Below are 21,263 nucleotides of genomic sequence, written 5' to 3'. Positions count from 1 at the left end.
GGAGCTTGCTGGCCGTTGGGTGGAGCTGGGTCTTAGCGGAGAGACAGAGATCTCTGGGAGAGCTCATGCCAGTTGATATTACATGGGGCTGGTCGCTCTTTGTTGGTCCAATGTCCTGAACCTCAGAGGGTCAGGCATTAAAATAGGCTGGGGCACCAAGGCCCTGTCAGCCACACGGCTCAGAAGAAAAGGGAGAAAAACAGAAAGAAAAAAACAATAAGTAAAAAAATTAAATTATTCAAATAAAAAAATTTTTTTAATTATTCAAATTAAAAAATTAAAAAGTAATAATAATAATAAAAAGAAGAGAGCAACCAAACCAACAAACAAATCCACCAGTGGTAACAAGCACTAAAAACTCTAAGGTAAACATAAAAATCAGAAACAAGTCAGTCACAGACAGCAAACCCCAAGTCTACTGTTGTTCCCAAAGTCCACCGCCTCAATTTGGGATGATTCGTTATCTACACAGGTATTCCACAGATGCAGGGTACATCAAGTTGATTGTGGGGATTTAATCTGCTGCTCCTGAGCCTCCATGGAGAAATTTCCCTTTCTCTTCTTTGTTCTCACAGCTCCTGGGGTTCAGCTTTGGTTTTGGGCCCACCTCTGCATGTAGGTCACCCGCAGGTATCTGTTCCCCACCCAGACAGGAGGGGGTTAAAGCAGTGGCTGATTTACGGGGCTCTGGCTCACTCATGGCGGGGGTGGGGGGTGGAGGGGATGGGTATGGTAGTTATAATAGGAACGCTGGGCAAGCCTGCGGTGACAGAGGCCTGCGTGACATTCCAGGGAAGTTTTCCCTGGATCACGGGACCCTGGCTTTTGGGGGCTGCACAGGCTCCCAGGGAGGGGTGTGGATTGTGACCTGTGCTTGCACAAAGGACTCTTGGTGGCTGCAGCAGCAGCTTTAGTGTTTCATGCCTGTCTCTGGGGTCCGAGCTAATAGCTGTGACTCGTGCCCATTTCTGGAACTGGTTTAGTTGGTGCTCTGCCTTCTGTGAGCAGACAGTGAAGAAATCCCCTCTCCTCGCACACCCTGAAACAATGGTCTCTTGCCTCTTAAGCAGGTCCAGACTTTTTCCCGGACTCCCTCCTAGCTAGCTGGGGTGCACTAGCCCCCTTCAGGCTGTGTTCACGCCGCCAACCCCAGTCCTCTCCCTGGGCTCTGACCTCCGAAGCCCGACCCTCAGCTCCCAGCCCCCACCCACCTAGCAGGTGAGCAGACAAGCCTCTCAGGCTGGTGAGTGCTGGTCGGCACCAATCCTCTGTGCGGGAATCTCCCCGCTTTGCCCTCTGCACCCCTGTTGCTGTGCTCTCCTCTGTGGCTCCAAAGCTTTCCCCCTGCTACCCCCCATCTCCACCAGTGATGGGGCTTCCTAGTGTGTGGAAACTTTTCCTCCTTCACAGCTCCCTCCCAGAGGTGCAGGTTCCATCCCTATTCTTTTGTGTCTGTTTTTTCTTTCTTCTTTTGCCCTACCCAGGTACGTGGGGAGTTTCTTGTCTTTGGGGAAGTCTGATGTCTTCTGCCAGCTTTCAGTAGGTGTTCTGTAGGAGTTGTTCCACATGTAGATGTATTTTTGATATATTTGTGGGGATGAAGGTGATCTCCATGTCTTACTCCTCTGCCATCTTGAAGGTCCCCCTACCCTAAGATCTTAGACCTGTATGACTGGACCTTAAATGGTGACTTTTTATTTTCCCATAAGTTTTCCCCAAAAGTTATATTTATTGCAGCATGAGTTCACCTTTTCTGGGAAAACATTTACCCCACTGAAAATGAAGTTGCTTATAATGATCAACTGCTCAATTTCGCTGTCTTCAGGTTGCTAAGAGTTTGCTTGTAAAAATTTTCAAAAGTACCAGAGTCATGAAAGAGCATCATATCATAAGTCAAAGACTACAAAGGGCTTAGATTTGACTCTTGAATCCACTGTGAAACTGTAACATTGTTTTCACTTGGAAAACCCATTCCCCTTTCTGGGTTCATTTATTTTTTTTTTTAAGATTTTTTTTTTTTTTTGATGTGGACCATTTTTACAGTCTTTATTGAATTTGTTACAATATTGCTTCTGTTTTATGCTGTGGTTTTTTGGCCGTGAGGCATGTGGGATCTTAGCTTCCCGACCAGGGATCGAACCCACACCCCATGCATTAGAAGGTGAAGTCTTAACCACCGGACCACCAGGGAAGTCCCTCTGGGTTCTTTTATTTATTCAACAAGTGTTTATTAATCTACTTCATTCCAACATTGTGTTAGCTACTTGGAGGGAGCAGGGAGAACAATGAGTAAGGTAGTCATAGCCTTCCCCTTCTGGCTTATATGCAAGTGGACAAAGCTCTTTAAAGCCCCATTCAGCTTTAAAGTTTGATGGCTACACTTATTCCGTTGTGTAGCCAGGACAGCCTGGCCTTGCCCTTTGTTAATTATCCTCTTTTTATAGCCTCATACTCTCTTATGGAACCATGGTCTCAAGTAAAGCCTTTCTCATTTCTGAAATAACTGATTAAAGAAAGGAAAGATGCTTCTTCAGCTTTCCCTTTTTCAAAAATAAATATTTTATGCATGTGCTTAGAAATATTAAAAAAAAATTTTTCTTGACATTTGGTTTGAGATGATAACTTTGAGATGATCATCTTGGAAGGAGTACTGGGTGAAAATGTTTAGAGCCATTGCCAAAAATATTATATTTAATGAAACTAAGGAAATCTATACACCAATACAATTTTCCAAAGGGAAATCAGGATTTAAGTTTACATATTCTCTAATAAAAGGTCAAATATTTGAACTTAATTATCTTGCCCTCTAAATCAGAAATTCTTCTTATTGTTTCTAAACCAAAAACTCAGAAAGGCACAGCAATCCTTATACTCTCACTGTTAATACTATTTAGACAATACATTTTAAGGAAACAATATTGAGTTGGTGAGCTAACCTTTAAGGCATTGTAACCCACAGGAAACTCAACAACTAGCTGAATTCAATGAAAGTTGATAAAAGTTCTGTCTCAGTTTCCTAGGATGGGCTTGGATTTGATATGACGACAACATAATTTAAAACCAAGCAGAGCAATGACACACCTGTGTTCAAGGGCTCTGAATTACTGTATCTAGAGCTGCAACTTTTCAGCTATTTATGTACTTCTGCATCTCTAAATAACATCTATTATGTAGCAAGACTAGAAATTTGTTCTGGTGTTGACTATTCAAGAAACAAATCTTGTCTTCCCTATGGTAATATGCTGCAGAATGGGAAAACAAATATGCTGATTGAACTGCTTTTTTCATGCAACTGTGAATGTGTGTATCTTTCTCTATCAGCATAACCTTTCCCTTTTGTGCTATTTTCTCTACACCTCGAATTATAATGTGCACATTCCCTCTTTGGGTAACTGAACATGTGGGTGACCAAATACCATATGTTAATTAGGAGAACCATAGTCACTCATGTGAAAACATCATTCCAAAGTGTCAAACTCAGGTCTCTTAGACAATAAATAACCAAATAGTAGCTGTGTGGTTTTGTATTCATCTTTTTATGTACGAACATAACCTTAAAAATGCATTATCTGTTTTTCTGCAACCATACAAAGTTTTAATATTCTCTTGCAGTGATATGACAAACCAACTCCCAGGTTGTCTAAACCCAAGACTGAAAGGTATTGAAAGATTTTGTGAAGGAGTCCAATTTAAACAAATCCAAGAGCCCAGGAGCAAAATGATGCAATGTGTCTTCCATTTTACTCATTCAAATGAAACCTACTATAGCCTATGGATTTGTTGAAACAAATTACACAAACTCATGCAATTTTTCATTTAACCTGCATTAACTGTTTCACATACTTTACAGAATGACAATGCTCTGTACTTTGGGCACAAATCCAGATTTTTACTAAAAAAATGAAGGGGAAAATAAAGGTGCAAGGATGCATCAACACCAACATGAATATGGAGTCAGGATATTAAAATTCATGAAGTCCTGTCAACTGAACTGATGCAAACTCTATTGGCCCGAAATACACGATGACATTGCAAGCCAGCAAAGATGAAAACAGCTCATGAAAGTTTTTTCTGATGCTCTTTCATTCCTCTGAATATCAAATAAGCTGCCTTTCTCCAGGTAGGAGTCACATGCAGATTCGCCATTCTGTAAAGTTAGGCCAGAGCTGGTTTTTCAAAAACAAGGGTTTTCCATCCCTCTGCTGTCCCTCTTGCTCTCTTCTCAGCATGCTCCCTGTCTATGGAACAGAAGAATTCTCTGAACCATGATCGTATTTTCTCAGACAAGCAATGTCCTCTCTTGCCGCTTGACTTGAATTCAAACCAAACAAGCCCCATGGATACCTTTGTATTCAGACTCAGTAAAAAGCTCCTTTAAGATACTGTCTCAGGTTCCATATATATGTGTTAGCATACTGTATTTGTTTTTCTCTTTCTGACTTACTTCACTCTCTATAACACATATATATGGAATCTAAGGGGGAAAAAAAAGGTCATGAAGAACCTAGTGGCAAGATGGGAATAAAGACACAGACCTACTAGAGAATGGACTTGAGGATATGGGGAGGGGGAAGGGTAAGATGTGACAAAGTGAGGGAGTGGCATGGACATATATACACTACCAAACGTAAAATAGATAGCTAGTGGGAAGCAACTGCATAGCACAGGGAGATCAGCTCGGTGCTTTGTGACCACCTAGAGGGGTGGGATAGGGAGGGTGGGAGGGAGGGAGATGCAAGAGGGAAGAGATATGGGAACATATGTATATGTATAACTGATTCACTTTGTTATAAAGCAGAAACTAACACACCATTGTAAAGCAATTATACTCCAATAAAGATGTTAAAAAAAAAAAAAAATACTGTCTCAGGGACTATTCCAAAGAGCTCTGACTGGTTTTGCTGTAACAAGGAAGGCAGCTGTAATGCACTCTGGGAATGAGCTAGAAGATACACTAGCCTGCTAGAAGAAGTCTGACAAGCCCGTAGGTCAAGATCTAATAAAACCTGGCTACGATTGTTAGTAGTTTAAACTGGAGAGTTTCTGAAGTTTTGCAAATTAAATAGGACAAGTCAATTTCTTCTAATTTGTAAATTAAACAGGACAAGGAAATGCTCTGAAATTGTGGGCTCTGTCACTCACATTTTCTCAGTCGTCAATCATCGTGAATCTTTTCATTAAAGCTCTTACAATATGTGATCTATTCTTAAATACAGTTTGAAAAGAGCCTTGAAAAATTCCTTGCAATCAAAGACCATGTCTTCTGTGGATTCAGTGAAAGATTTAGCATTTGGCTGGCACAATGCAAGTTTAATTATAATCACAAGAATAATGTGTAGACCCAAGAGGGACCTTGGGAGGTCAAAAGTCAAAGACCCACCTTTAGGCTATATGGCTGCTAAGCCTTCTCCGGAGCTGAGAATTTATCTTATTTAAAAGAGCTCCTTAAAAGAAAATCTCATGGCTTTTCACTTACTCCTTAAATTATATAACCTGTCTAGGTTAGAAATTTTCTTCCTTTAACACCTATTCTTTTATGATGGCTTAAACACTTCATTCTCTAGAATAGAGTGCTGCCCAGTAGAACTTTCTGCAAAAATGATGTGTTCTATTTCTGTGTGTTTAACACAGTAATCACTAGCTACATGTGACTATTGAACACTTGAGTTGTGGCTAATGCAACTGAGGAACTAAATTTAGAATTTTGTTTAAGTTTAATTAATTTTAAATTGAATTTAAATAGCCACATATGGCTGATGGCTGGTTTATTGGTAATTCTAGAGATTGTGTTCACCATTGTTTTAGTTGAAAATACTCCCTTTATTTTTTCATTTGTTCAACAGATATTTACAGAGGATACCCTTGGTGTATTCTGTGCCAGGCACAGTTCCGGCTGGAAGGAATACAGTGGTGAATAAAAGAGAAAGGGACCCTATCACAGAGGACTTAATTCTAGTGGGGAAAAACACAAATCATCAACAAGATAACTAGAAACACCAATAAATATAATAAAGGAAAACAGCAGGGCAATGTGATGAATAGTAACTAGCCAGTTGTTAGAATTACTATTTTAGATAGAATCCTAATGATGGCTGTGGTGATGGAGAGTAAGGGCAATCAAGAGAGGTAGAATATTCTGGAACATATTTTTCAGATAAAAACTGATAAATGAGTATGAGAGATGATAGAAAAAGAGAAATTAAGAAGAATTCTTTGGAGTTCAGCTTCAACAAATGTTTGGATGAGATGGAGAAAACTGAGCCACGTGTAGGTTGATTAGGGTGAAATTGGGAGTTCCATCTTGAATATGTTATCATTTAGAGGCCAAATGGAGAGGTGACGTGGGAAATAAGATACCAGTCTGGCACTGGTTCTGCAGATATCCATCAGAAATCCTCAACAAAGTTGGTATTTAAAGCCACAGAGCAGGAAAGAATCATTTAAGGAAAAAGTGCAGATAAAGAGGTCAAAATAGTTACTGACAGGACAGGAGAGGATCATCTTGAAGCCTTCTCTAGGGTTTACTTACTTTAGACTATTCTCACAGAGCCTATTCTGAATTTTAAGCATTGTACAGCTAGGACCTGAAATCTATCAAATGCACACTTCTAGACATTTCAGCCAAATCAAATTATCTGCAGCTCAGCAAATACATTATGTTGTTTCAGATGTCAATGTCTTTACACATATTGTTCCTTGGCCTAAAATTCAATCTTGTCACCTACACTTTTCTATTACCAATCATCTGGATATTTCAACTCATCTTTCAAGAATTAATTTAATGGATTCTTCCCTGATCCTTCCCTCCTTTGTGCTGTCTTATGACTGATTCTGTTCTTGCCATTATTTATTTTCAAGTCAGCCTCCCCAAAATAATGTCAACTCCTTAAGGATAGCCATGTTGTCTTATTCATCTTTACACCTCTAGTAACTAGCACAGCTGTGTTTATTCAGGGGCAACAGAATGATCACTACTCCAAAAACATGAGCTTTTTCTTCTAAGTTCTGCCTCACATTAAGAGAATTCTCTTCCAGTCCAGTATAGGCAATATCACCTATATTTTCTCCTCTGAACCACTTGGAGTCACCTTTCCTGTTGGTAGGTTTACCAAAAACATAATTAAGATTCCCAATCTACTCTTCTCAAACAAAGTGATAGACTGTTTTTCATCTTAAGAAGATTGTGTTCCTGTTCTGTATGTATCAGTAATAGTTAAGATCCTAGGCAAATATTTGAGATTTCCTTAAACAAATGGTTTTCAAACAGTCATAACAAAACTCATACTCATAATAAACCTGTTTTAAATGCTCATTTCGCAGATCCACCTCCCAAAATTCTGACTCTGTATGTCTGAGGTAAATTTTAAGAATCCGTATTTTTAATTAGCATCTCAAGAGGTGCTGATACAGTAGAAATTTTGTGACATTTTGAGGAAAGTTTAAGGGTTTCCAAAAGCAGTCCCACTACCCATTGGAGCCTACAGACACCCCTAACAAATACACAGAAACAGTTGTATTAAATTCTAGATTATTTAGAAAACAGTTTAAAAAGTTTTTAATTACCAGAAATTTTTTTGCTTAATTCCATTTTAGAAAGGGATGGGTTAAAAATATACTTTTTGTCCCCATTATTGCTGTCCCTGTATCTAATCATACATATATTTAGAATAGTGAAATTATGGAGAAATTAGAAGGAAAGCTGTTTGTCCTATTTTTCATACTATTCTACAGGTACCTTTCTGAAGTCTATATAACATACATCACTTTTCTTCATTTTCTTCTCAAGACTTTTCTTTCTACGTACAGTTTATTTACAGTATCTCTATATCTAGGCAATCAAGGAAAGGAGTTTATTTAGCTCTATCTGTTAAAAAGCCAAATAAACCTGGAAAAATCACCTAGCAAGTGGTAATCATATGGGGGTGCCAGCGGTGAGCAAAAGCAGCTGCAATTTCTGTCATTCGGTCAACAAGGCTGATTCAGTGGTCCTGGCTAGTGCTATAGGAATCCCTTCCTCAAATCTCCACTTGTGTTCCACTCAAAGTTGTATATCTGCCCAATACAAGGAGACCTCCCCAACTCAGGATGACCTGTCTTTGTTCAAAAGGATACAATTAAATATCCTCTGTGAAAACCTCTGTATGACAGTAACCAACATTTTAAGATGAGATCTTTTTATAAGCAACTCATCCTCTCAAAAGTAAAATTCAGATACCAAGAGATATCAGTGGGAGACTCTGCATATTACCTGAATGGCAGTGAATGAGGTTGTTGTCAACAGTGTAGTTTCAAGAAGATAAATCCAGAGCCTCAATCTTTATCAGCAACTGAACCATTAATTCACATGGTTCTAAAGATGATCTCTATGCATTTTTGAGACTGCAGGATCTCCTCAACTGTAGTCCAATAACTACAACCACGTTAAAACATCTGATCAATAGTCCAAAGCTAAATAGGGCCCCATGAGGGAATTTCTTTTTGCCAGAAATGTTTGAATCTTTTCCTAAGTGTTGGGCCCCAAAAACGGCCAAAGTATTTACCCTAATTAACTCCTCAAGTATAGTTCCCTCAGTATGAATTCAAAGTATATTCTACCCAATCTTCTAAAAGGGAAATCCTCTAATTTCCCCAAATTACTATCCCATTAGTCAGCTGGCCAATCCTTTTAAACTTTGTGCTAGAACTCTTTCCAACAAATTTCCAAATTGAGGTTTTAAGTCTAATATCCTTTCTAAGAAGTGAACAGATGTTTTAGGCACAACTACTCTACAAACCACTGTCTTGCTTTGGTCCATCTAGCTGTAAAAACAATTAAGAAAACATGAGACTTTTCAGTGATATTTCAGTATCTCAAAACATGTTAATTCTAGAGAAATGACTTTGGGATAAATGTGTAATCTTGATTCTTTTATAACTAAAATCATTCACATTAAATGCTGCAAAATTTTGCTATTAGTAAACAGAATAAAAGTTTGAGGAATTCTTCACGGAGAGTGACCTTTTTTCGGGGCCATAAGATGGTGAAGGATTTTCACCGGGGGTGAGGGGCATTCCCAGCAGAGAGCCAAGGTACAAAATTAAGAAACTGAAAAAAAAAAAATGTGCTTGTTGACCTAGAAGTAGCTGAGAGTTTTCTATCATATTCTATGATTATTTAAAAGAAACAGAAGATAAAGCTGAAAATGTGAGTCTAAACCAGATTACAAAAAAACTTTAGTTAAATAAGTACTGTGGATTTTATTCTTCAGGCAATGGGAAACTTGAAGATTTATGAGAATGTGAGTTGCTGATTACCCATCCAGTCTCACTCAATTCTGGAGATGCAAAATAATCATGCTTGAGATAGGAAAAGTATACTGTTGTTACCATTAGCAGGAAGGTAAGTGTAGTACAGAGTGAAAAATCGCAGGCTCTGAGAGTGACTACCGCTTTGCATTCTGATATTGTCATATATTCGATGTATGACTTTGGGCAAGGTATTTAACATCCCTGCACTTCATTTTCCTCATGTGTAAAAAAAGAAATAATAATGGTACATTATGTAAAATAGCATCTTATCAAGATTAAATAGCATTTTAAGCACTGCTTATCGGTAGTGCTTAGAACAGCACCTAATACATAGCAATCACTCAAAGTCAGTTATTATTATTACTATTACTTTGTAAGCACTGTTCTATATGATATATATAGGTTATCTGATATTATCCACAGTATAAGCCACACAATAAATTGACATAGTAATCTAATATTAACTATTCAATAAATAAATCTACACAACAATCCTCATTTTACAGCAGAGGTCATTGAGACTCAAAGATGTTAAAATAATTTTACACAGTTGCACACTTGTTAGGTTAGAGATCCAAGATTCCAAAGTGGTCATCTGACTTTAGAATCTGTGCTCTTCATCACTACTTTCTTCTGCTTTGAGCAACTGTATTAGTTAAATTAGATTAGCATAACGAGAGAGAAAAGCATTTCACCAATCTTCTCCTCAAGATGAAGAATTACATGGCATTAGCTGGGTCCATGATAGCATCATTTTAGATGTTCCATTAGCCAAACACTTTACTTTCCATCCACACATACACACACATCAACCCCAGATTCTCAATAATAAGTATATTTGACTTGAGCTCTTTGTATCTCCAAAGATTGAATTTCAAAAAGTCTACATCTGATCATCCATCAACTTGACACCTCCCTTTACCTTTCTACTCCAGTTCCTTCTCTCTAATCAATAGAAGTGGCATGATTAGGGCTGCACTTTAAACAGATTGTTCTGGCATCAGTAGGCTGGTTGTATTGAAGCAAGAAGAGACTAGAAAAAAGAGCCCAGTTCAGAAGCAGTTTAGGAGGAAAAAAAAAGGGCTTGAACTTAGGGATTCTTAACAAAAGTATTTTTTTAAAAGAAAAAAAGGAACTAGGTATTACAGAGTTAAAACTGAAGGAACGTGACAGCTAATTCTATGGGGAAGGTGAGTGGGAGGGAGGACACTTTGATCCATGATGACTAGGACAATATGAATGCTGTGAATTAGGTGTTATGTGGTGCCTTAAGATGCTATAGGGTATAAGAGGGCACATACAAAGGCAGCCTGAAAAACCTAAACCCAGACAGAGAAGAGAATTAATTACAATGCTTTCTTGAGTTCTGTGTTTCATTACCTTGATTAAATGCTATAGAATTTCAGCTCTGGACCAAAGCTTTTAGCCTCTTTTTCTTCTGTTCCTCAAATTCTAATAACCTCCATATAGTAGTAATTGCTGCCTCCTCATGTTCCTGCCTCTGACAATATGAATCAAAATTTCAAACTTCTTAGCAATTTTTTAGTACTGCCTGTTATTCTGAGCAAAACAAAAGATAAATGTACAAGAGCGAAAAGATGATAAATTTGATTTTGAATATATCCAATTGAACTATTAAGGGTACAGTCCAAATATGAGTCTACGAGATTCAGTAGAAAAAAGTCATTAGAGATATATGTATTTGGGGGTCATCTAAATAAGGAGGATTGCTTAGCTACAAAAATGAATAAAGATACCAAGAGAGAAGTATTTAGAAGAGAAGAGAACTGGCACAAGAATAGAATGCAAAGGAATGCCTAAATTTAGAAGGAAACAATACAGGAAAAGTTACCCAGAAAGAACACTGGAGAGACAGGAGAATAACCAGGAGAACTGCTCTGGTCTCACAGAAGCAGGGAAGTGGAGATGGCCAACAACATGTCATATTCAGAGGATCATAGGAGATAAGTAATATTTTGACTTGCCATGTCCCCATCTTCAGAAAAGAGCACTTCCTCCTTTGCTTCTTTCAATTAGTGTGGAGAAGAACTTGTATTTCCAATACTAATTATGGTTCCAACTGGGGTCGTTGGTTCTAGCACCATGTCTACCCTCTCCTGAAACACAGAGGCTCTAGAATCCCAAGCTGGGTCGGACATGGTACTTCAGCCCATGACCACAATTACTGGGACTCAAATTTGGACCCAGAGTCCAATCAGTTAGACCCCTTCCTGTATGACTGGGAGGAAAAGATGAAGACGAATTAAGATTGACAAAGCTGTGAAAATCTGAGCTTGGAACTTAGAACTAATGGTTTTATCTCCCACAATTTGGAGGATTTAGTCCATGGTGGGATATTCAGAGGGAGAGTAAAGAGATATGGGAGGACAGAGTCCTGACAGAGCTCAAATCTCAGAGGGCTTTAATACTGCCCTCATTCCTGCTCTCTCAAGACTGACTTTTTACCACTTTATTTTAATTTGCACACTTCCCTAGAATCACTCTAATAAATGCCACTTTTTCCCTTGTTCAATCTCTTTATAGTAAGGGTTCTGCCACTAACAACCAAGAATCCTGACTAAAGGACAGAGCAGGAAGCAGAAGGACTGAGAAGAAGGGGTTAGACTTTGTAACTTGTAGTTCATAGGTAGCCTGAAGGAAACTGCAATCAGTGAACTGCTGGCAACAGAAAATAGATGTCAAAGGGTTAGAGACCAAAGGATGGGGAAGAAATGGAGTCAGTGAAGGTGGGCTAGACTACTGACAAGTGTGAAAAGAGGGAAATGAGCAGTAACTTTAAAGAGTAGCAGGTTTATGAGTATAGAAGAACATACCCTCTCTTACTATATATGGGTAATTCTTACTGTATAAACAAATGGATATTTTATTATGAAGTGGTTGTTATATTATGATTTAAAAGGGTACACAGGTTCTCTTCAGGAACTTTCCTTGGCATTTTCCAGTATATGAAAACAAGATCAACCATCCCTGTATAGTTGTAAATTTTTGAAAAAGCTTTGGTTTTACTGGCATTTTTAAATGATTTCATTTCTGTTTTGAAAATGTATTTATTAAAGTTGCTTTTGAAAATGTCAGTCGTTTTCAGCTATGCCAAGGGAAGCCAAACGAAAGGATTTCAGTTCATTTGGGGGTTATTTAAAAGGGAGCAATGGGGAGCTAATGACCACGGAAACCAATATAAGGCAGAACTTGCTGGTATAGATTTGGTTCTCTATCTCCCCACCTGGAAATTCTCCTCTCAAAGCTATTCTTCCTCAAACTTGGAAACAGGTGGGAGGATGGGAGGAAGGAAAGGTTGTCTTAATATAGGAAGTTTGTCCTCTGAGGGTGGACTAGAGTAGAGAAGAAGCTTTTGCATTTCAGTTCAGGGAAAGGGGAAGAAAGCTATGAACAGCATGAAAGTTTCCACTGCAGTTTACAAACATAACATGATGATATCTACACAGACACATAATGTCCAATTTTATTTTTACAGCATCCCTGTGAGAAGGTCAGAGAAGATGTCCTCATCTCCTTGACATATATACACTACCAAATGTAAAATAGATAGCCAGTGGGAAGCAGCTGCATAGCACAGGGAGATCAGCTCGGTGTTTTGTGACCACCTAGAAGGATGGGATAGGGACGGTGGGAGGGAGACGCAAGAGGGAGGGGATATGGGGATATATGTATACATATAGCTGATTCACTTTGTTATACAGCAGAAACTAACACAACACTGTAAAGCAATTATACTCCAACAAAGATGTTAAAAAAAAAGAGAGAGAGATAAGTTAAAGGAGGTTCAGAAAGGTTTATGTGATTTGCCAAAGATCACTGAACAACTAAGCAAGAGAGCCAAGAACCCCTCCCAGACCTACTGACACAAACTCCAGAGTGCATGCTCTCTCTTGCTTCTTCTGTGTCTAACTCTTTCAGCTGCTTCTCTACTGCAATGAAGGCCATATTTTCCGTGAAATATTTAGTGAATCTTTTACTTTTGATTTCTTATAAAATTTTACAAAAACCTTGGGAGTGGATCTTCCTCATTTTGGAATCCCCATGTATCTAACTCCCAGTGTCTGAGTTATATTCATTCCAATGCATACAGTGCATTGTTGATAACTTTTTCCAGTTTAATGAAATCATAATAGTTACTAGAAGCAACAGATGACATTCATCATGCACCTACTGCATGGTATTTTGAAAACATGATCTCATTTAATCACAGCAGCCCTGAGACATGGGCATTTGCTTCTCTCGGAAGAGGCCACTCAGCAGAGGACAAGATACAAGTCTGTGTCTGGATTAATCCATCAAACTACAGTGAAAATGATGTATTTGCAACAATACTGGTCTGTAGATCAGACCTCAGCATTTTCTCATCAGAGGAACTTTCTTAACTTGCTATAAATTTCTCCATATGTAGATGATGCTGGATTTGTATTCAAAACATTATAGATCTTTAAAAGGTGAATGTGAGCCTTAGAGGAGAAGCCTCAGTTGTGTTAGCCAGATCTATTATTAGCGTCAAAGTCTCCTCTGGAACCAGTTTCCAAAACTATCTTTGTGAAAAATGAGGTAAATTATAGCATGCACCCCGCTGATGGAGGCTGAAGTTTCTGCCTCAAAGCTTCCAATCCTAGCTTTATGCTTTCAAAATATCATAAACTAAGATTGTAGTACTCTAGCAAACTGGAAATAATTGTCAGCAATGCAGATGGTTTGAAGGAGGCTGTCGCTTAAAAAGTTCAAAGTGCTTTCTTCCCTCTGTGAAGAATGCTTGCCTTCCCTCCGGTACTCATTCCTCATAAAATCAAGTGAATGGACATCTTGAAAACAGGCTCTCTCAAAGACAGCTACACCTTTGCCTCAGTCATGAAGCTGAAATGACTACTGTACTCTTTAATGGGATTTTCAGGCAGTGGGAAGATTATCTGAAAGCCTAAACTAATAAACACCTGTCTCCTGCTTGTGACCTAGAAAGGACTTCCCTTTGGTAAGCAGGAAGAGTCTGTGGCTGCCATGTCACTGAAATTGCTTTGGAGGGTTGTCTTGATTATGATTTTGTGTGTGGAGGTGTGAACTGAACTCAATCTGCTGAGAAGCTCTCAACAATTGCCCTTTGGTACAATCAGTAAAGTTTGAAATTCTGAAGCAATGCCTGCTCTTCTCTGTTAAAATAAGATTAGTGCACATTTTACCAAAAAGAAGTCATTTTTATGGAAGAGGAATGATATATTTCATATTACTTGAAAGAACAAACACTTGACTTCTTGATCTTATTGCTGCTGTTTTTAACTGTCAACCTATTGAGTTCCCAGCCCTGACAATCCAAAACCTAGAATGAAAAAAAAACAGAGCAGAACACTCTTTGAAGTACCTTCTAGCACACAGTTCTTTGAATAAAGATGTCCATGTGTGCTGGTATCACAAGAACTTGTAATAATTTTGCAAAAATGGCAGCTGGAGTGTTACCAGTGGTAACTGCACAAATCTGCACAACCTGATTTTGCTGATCACTAATCACATCTCGGAAACTGGGACACCTCCTAAGAAACAATAATCTCCTTTCATGGAAATCAACACTGAATTCACAAATATTTAGTTATGTAAATTTTGCTCTAGATTATCCTAAATAACACACAATTTCTATAAGAAAGGATAAGCACCTTTCAATAACAAATGCTCTTTCCCTAAAATTGTATTTATTGTATTATTCATTGAAATTATTGAATAATTTCACATCACTATAAGGAATATTGATCTGTCCTCTATATCCCTCTAATTGCCATGATATTTTATGTTTATGAAATGTTTAATCAATTAGAAAAGATAGAATATTACTCTTAAGGCCATGCCTACCTTCATTAACCAGCTTAATCAGGCCCATAGATTTGATTAGATTAAGTCAATAACAAAAGTTGAACTAATAAAAAATGTTTACCAGTCAAAGGACTGTAGGTATCAAAATCAAATGAGAAGTAAAGCAGTCTATGGGCCGCCATTTTAAAAAATAAATATTTTTCTGTGGAGTAACATTTATAGATGAAAATGCACAAATTATAATGTATAACTCAATAAATTATCACAAAATGACACACCTTTGTAATCACATCCTAAGAAAATAAACGGAACATTAAAACACCATAAAAGACCCATAACTAACTATCAGTACTGTTTTGAACATCATAGATTAATATTGTCTGTTTTGGGACTTTATATAAATGTACTCATACAGAAGTATCTGATTTCTTTGCTTGATATTACATTTTTGAGATTATCCCCTGTGATACTTTTTATTGCAGCAAATCATTAATATTCATGCTATATAATGTTACTACATGAACTATAGTACCATCTATGTATCCATTTTATTCTTGGTGAATATCTACTTTATTTGTAGTGTTTGGCTATTAAAATTGACTCTACTATGATTATTTTTCTCTCCATTATTTTTAGACACATCTCTGCTGTATTTTCCTTTTATATATTGCTCTCTTTGGTTTACTTATATTTTGTATAGAATTTTTATAATTCATGAAAGATATTGGTATTTGATTTTCCTCCTGTAAATGCGCTTGTCAGCTTTTTTTGGTATATGTTCCTTCAAAAATTAAGTTTGGAAGTAATCTCTCTGTGATATCTGTAGGATCTCTAGTAATGCTACCTTTTAAATTATCCACATTAGTTATTTGTGTTTTCCCTCATGTTTTCATGAACAGTGTCACCAGTGTTTATCAATTTTAATCTGTCCTTCTGAAGAATCAACTTTTGTCTTCATTGTATTTTCTGTTGCTTTTCTTTTTTTAGTTGAAGTCTCCCACTATAATTATGCATTTATATAATTCTTTTAATTCTGTCAATTTTGCTTTATATTTTCATACTATGTTTTATTAAGTACATATGAATTTAGAATGATAATATCTTCCTGGTCAATGTAACATTTTACCATTATGCAATGTGTCCTTCTATTTCTATTATTTTTAACTGAAATTTTTTAATTTGATATTAGTGTAGTTATAGAAACTTTCTCTTGCATCTCTTTACTTTGAAACTTTCTGTATCCTTCTGATTACAGTATATCTCTTACATGCAGCATATGGATAGAAGTTATTTGTTGTTTATATTAAGTCTGGTGCTCTGTCTTTTAATTGTAGTATACAGTTTATTTACATTTAATCAAAATGACAATAAATTTTGCTTTAAATTTACCGTATTATTTTTTCCCAAAAGCATATTAACCTAGCCTTAATTGACAAAATAAAATATCTGTATTCACAGCTCCATATATTTCACTTTCATTTCTGGTTTGGGGTTATGTTTTGACTCATCCATTACAAGAAGCAAATAAAAGTGAGATGTCTAGCACCCATGTTGAGCTCGGCAGCTTCAGATTCAAGAAAGAAGTCTGTCATGTAGAAAAGGTCTGTTTGAGATGTTTTACAAGTGAATCTAGACTTTTCTTACGTTAGCAAAAGAATTCTGCCCCCACCATCATTTCCTCATCCTTCCAGTGAGCCATTCCCTTACCCATGTCCAGTAAAGCATTATCCCTGAAGGACTGGGAAACTCTGGAAGTCCATGTCAGCCCTGGGTAAGGTAATGATAATTCCACAGAGAAAGCAACAAAGTTAGGTTTTGTTGTTGTTGTTTAACATTTGACTCCTTCTCCCACTTCTTCCCCCCACTAACCCCTGCCTCTGGTAATCACCAATCTGTTCTCTATACCTTTGAGCTTGTTTTGTTTTGTTTTTAGATTCCACGTATAAGATAAATTTACCATATTATTATTTGATTTATATTTGTACTACATGCTCTATATTCTTTTTCTTTCTTGTCTTTTTTAATATTACTTATTTTTGTTTTATTTTCCTTTTCATTAGATTGTTAGTTTAAATTATGTTGCTATTCTTCTAGTGTTTACTCATGAAATTACAACATGACTTCTTAATTTATCAACCTCTGATAAAAATTAATAGTATTAAAGGGCAAACATTTAATTTATCACCCAAATCAGGACATTCTGACAGTGAAACAAGACTCTACCATTAATGATGCCTTGATAAGAGGCTTATGCAAACCAGCTTATATTCACCCTATATTTTTACTACTTCTCAGACAATCTATATCCTTGTGATTTATGTGCTATATATTTGCTGTGTATTTTAATTCTAAATATGTTGAAACCCAAAACAAATTATTGCTGGTTTTGTATAGTGAATATTTATTTAGATCTACCAACATTTTTACTGTTCTTACTGACCTTTATTTTTTCCTACATCTCAAAACTTCCATCTATGATTATTTTCCTTTTGCCTAGAGAACACTCTTGATTGTTTCCTTTGGTGCAGCACTCATGAAGATAATTTTTCTCAATCTTTATCCAAAAGAATATTTTTATTTGTCTCTATTTTCTAAAGGCAATGTTCACTTAATATAGAATTATAGGTTGGAAATAATTTTCTTTCAGAGCTTTCAAGATATCATTCTATTACCTTCTAGTTTCCACTGTTTATCATGAGAAGGCAGATGTCAATCTTATTCTTCCTATTTCAGAATTAACATATCATTTTATGCTGATTATTTATTATGAGTGTCTCTTTGTCTTTTGCTTTAAGCAGTTTTTCTATGATGTATCTACATGTGATTTTCCTTTTGTTTACCATGCTTCCAGTTTGGAAGCTTCCCAATAACATAGCTCAGAGTCTTCCTTTACTTTTGTAAAATTCTCAATTTATCAACTAAAATCTTGCCATTTGACAAGGGTTTTATTTTTGGTGGGGCCTTGACTTTAATTGTAGCAGTTATTTTCTACAAATATGAACAAATGATTAACCATTACACTCCATTTACAACTCCACCTCCCTTTCACGCTTGCTACAGTAGCATGTGAATTCTAATAAGAGATAAAAAGGGTTTTAGTTAACTCAGCGGTTTTCAACCAAGGTAATATTTCCTCCCTGAGAATATTTGGCAATATCTGGAAACACTTTTATTTGTAACCCCTGGGGCAGTTCTACTGGCCTCCAGTTGGTAGAGGCCAGGGATGCTGCTAAACATCTTACAATGCACAGGATAGGCCCTCACAACAAAGAATTTTGTGGCCCAAAATGTCAAAAGTGCTAGGTTTGAGAAACACTGAGTTTAACTAGATTGATTTATAGACCAATATTTATACCTGGAATATTTAACTACTGTATCTATTTAAATTCTAACTGGTAAACTATGGCTAAACATTACATTCTAGTTAATATTACTTTACACATTTTCATATGCTACCATAGAGTCCAGAAGGACTTTCATTTATTATTCAGCAACAATAGCCATATATAGCCTATTCACATAAAAATATAAATCTCTCCTAAATATTCTCATGGTTTTAAAAGCAAATTCTAACAATGCAAAGTTAATTTCATACCATTTTATAATTATTCATTCCATTATTTGTATTCAATACATCTTTTGGGGTTTTTTTCCCCCTTTCCATTACAGAGATTATATATCTCATGGGAAGGAATTTGGTAGTGTATCCAGTTGGACTGTTACTGCACTAAAAGTCTCATTACCATCTTTATTTTAAACCTACATTATTTCCTTGTTACAAGAGCTGGGTTTAAGACAAAATGCTGCATCTATGGAGATTCTAGCCAACACCCACACCCAACCAAATGGCACTGTAGGAAGTGAAGATACAGGCAGGACACAATGAACATTTAACAGGAAGATCCCACGCTGACCCTATCTACCTCAAAGGATCTCATGGGTTGACTCTGAAGACATTTAGATACGCCTAAATTTCCTCAGCAAGTACAACAGTATTCAAATATTCTATCTTCCATACTTTCAAGCATGTTTGCTTAGCTGGCAGAAAAAAAAAGACTGAGTTTTTTCATCTGTGACCCTGAACTCTGGAGAGACCAATGAATTGACACACAGTTCTGAACTCTCCATCTGCATCACGTGTTAACTTAACTTTGCAATGCTTGTCTGCCAGCTGCACATCTGACCTGTTAAATGATAGCGATGGAAGATCAGTGGAATGAATGATGCAGAATTGACCTCCTGATATGTTCAAAGATTCTGACACAGAATTGATTCTTGCAGTCCTAATGCTTCCAAGGCTCAAGGTCAGTGTTGTAGATCCTTATTTTAGGAGAACCTAGCAGCCAGTGAAACTACTTAGACTGCAATATCTGATTCAAATTTGTTCCTCATCATTTTTTCCTGAAGATAAAGAAATAACACATTTAACTTAAAAAGGGCATATTTTTTGCCAAGCTATAAAGAATTGTTAGATGATTGAAAATATGACTCTGTTTATTGGCTAGATTCTCAAGTGACAAATGGAAGACCCCTGGGACATGTTAAATGTTAGTTCCATGACAGCAGGAGCATTGCTCTGTGCACAGCTGTATCTCTGGGTCTATCAGGACCCCATGTATAGCAAGTGCTCAGTAACTAATGAAGGACTGCATAGTGTAGTAATTTCAGCAAGCATAGCACCATCTTTTATTTAATACATGTTTACTCTAGCTCTTAAAAGAATGTTGTTTATTGGTTTCTTTTCTGTTGTAACTTCTCCCAATATCTAGAACTATTTCCACATTCAATTGATAGCTAACAAATATCAGAGACTATATGATGAGATGACAGGCTGTCCACTCAAAACAAATTTTATCAGCCTAAATTTTTCTCTGTTAAAAACAAATATGATTTCAGCTGTGCCTGTTATCTACTTAGAAGCCCAAGCACAGTAAAAAAAATAAATAAAAATAAAAGATCTCTGAAACGTCTCCCATTGTCACTCTACCTTTTACGACTGAAGACATATTCTTATCCTGCAAACTGATGAGCTGAATTTTATTAAGAGAGATTTGTTGTAAGACTCAGGAAGATTTATGCAATATTCTCTCTCATACTAAGGAAAGATCTTCCCATTCATCATCAATGGTTGATAAGAAGTGCTGTTTTAACATTTCTGATGATGAATGAGCATATCCTTCTTTCATATTAAAATAAATATTAAAAAACAATCTTTTGAATCATGGAAGAAGTCTTTCAGTACAGTTTAATCATGAAGAGCAGAAGTGAGATTAACAGAGGAACGCTGTGTATGAGGGAGGTGTCCCATCGTGCTAGCAATATCCCACCCTTCTACAATTATGAGAGGAAAGGACAAGTAAGTCCCCATTTGGCAGTCTGACTAATACATTAATACTGTTAATCTTAAATGTATATTTCTGTGTCATATATATTAGGAAACAACAGGGGGAACGTTAAGTCTTAGTTAATTATCTTCATATGAAAGAAAGCCCCTAAGAAACATTGCAAACTCATTCCATTTTACAACTCTTTAGTACATAAGTATAGAAATTGGCGTTAAGTCCTTTTAAGAGTATGTGCACCAATCTGACTTATTTGAGCTTCGGGGCGGTCTGCTAAAAAGGCAATTTTTTTGAAACTGGGACTTGATCTTGATTAGTCCTTTTGTTACATAATTGAGGGAGGATAAATGAGTGGCCATCGGATGCTATTTAATGACTGTGAACGTTTTACATAGCCTGCATAAATGTCATTTTGAAATAGCTGTAACAATAGTGCTTCACTCAGTAGTTGGACCCTTAAAGCATTCCCATTAAATATCTCATTTGGAAAGAAAAAGTCAAGTTATTTTAAATCCTACTAGACTACAATTAAGATGATGATTTCATCTTAGGGCAAAATATTGGCTGGAGTTTGGGGATGAATTAAATAAAACATAGACATAAGCTCCAAAATACTTTATCTTTCATTTGTATAAACTGCTTTTCATTTAGAAAATAACTTGTCAAGGCTTAACAGGTATATAAGATATAAAATGTGGTTGTTCATCCAACAAATGTCGATGTTTAAAGTTAGGATTTTATCAATTCAGATTCATCGATATAACAATAATAGAAAATTCTACTAATGGTGGCTTAATGTAGGGACTG

This window comes from Balaenoptera musculus, chromosome 12 (assembly GCF_009873245.2).
Source record: "Balaenoptera musculus isolate JJ_BM4_2016_0621 chromosome 12, mBalMus1.pri.v3, whole genome shotgun sequence".
Classification (NCBI taxonomy): Eukaryota; Metazoa; Chordata; class Mammalia; order Artiodactyla; family Balaenopteridae; genus Balaenoptera; species Balaenoptera musculus.
The sequence above is the reverse complement of the archived record's forward strand: the minus strand, read 5'-3'. Positions refer to the sequence as shown.